Raw genomic sequence first — 502 nt, forward strand, 5'->3', positions numbered from 1 at the left:
AGCGGCAAAGGACCTGGACAACGTAATAAACTCAGTAAAATTAGCAAATCCAAAGCAAATACGGTAACGGCAACCTTCAGCGTAATGACCTTGGCTTCCCGACGACGAGTTGGTAGCGTCGTACAGTAAAACTCGGGGAAGTACAGAGTTGAGTACGGATATTGTTGGTGCCTTTTTGAAGTCGGTGACAATGACCTTGATCACTCGATGATGGCTCTCTATAGGTTGTTGGGTAGGCAGGAAGCCTGGTACAGAAGAGCTTCCTACGCTCCAACGCTCCCAACGTGGCTTCAAGTGCACCGATTCTAACCAATCCGCTAAAGGACCTTCGTTTTTCTCGCGCCAGGGTTGAAGAATACGTTTTGCCAAAGCCCGAAATTGTTTTAGTGATCTGGCAGCGTGAAGTAGACGAAGATGGGGTTGTACCCATTCTTTTATAAATGTGTTTTCGTTTGCCAGTTTGGATTGCTTTCTTGACTGTGGTAAACGATGTCCCCAGCAT

Source organism: Phytophthora parasitica, assembly GCF_000247585.1.
Source record: "Phytophthora parasitica INRA-310 unplaced genomic scaffold supercont2.75, whole genome shotgun sequence".
NCBI classification, from domain to species: domain Eukaryota; phylum Oomycota; class Peronosporomycetes; order Peronosporales; family Peronosporaceae; genus Phytophthora; species Phytophthora nicotianae.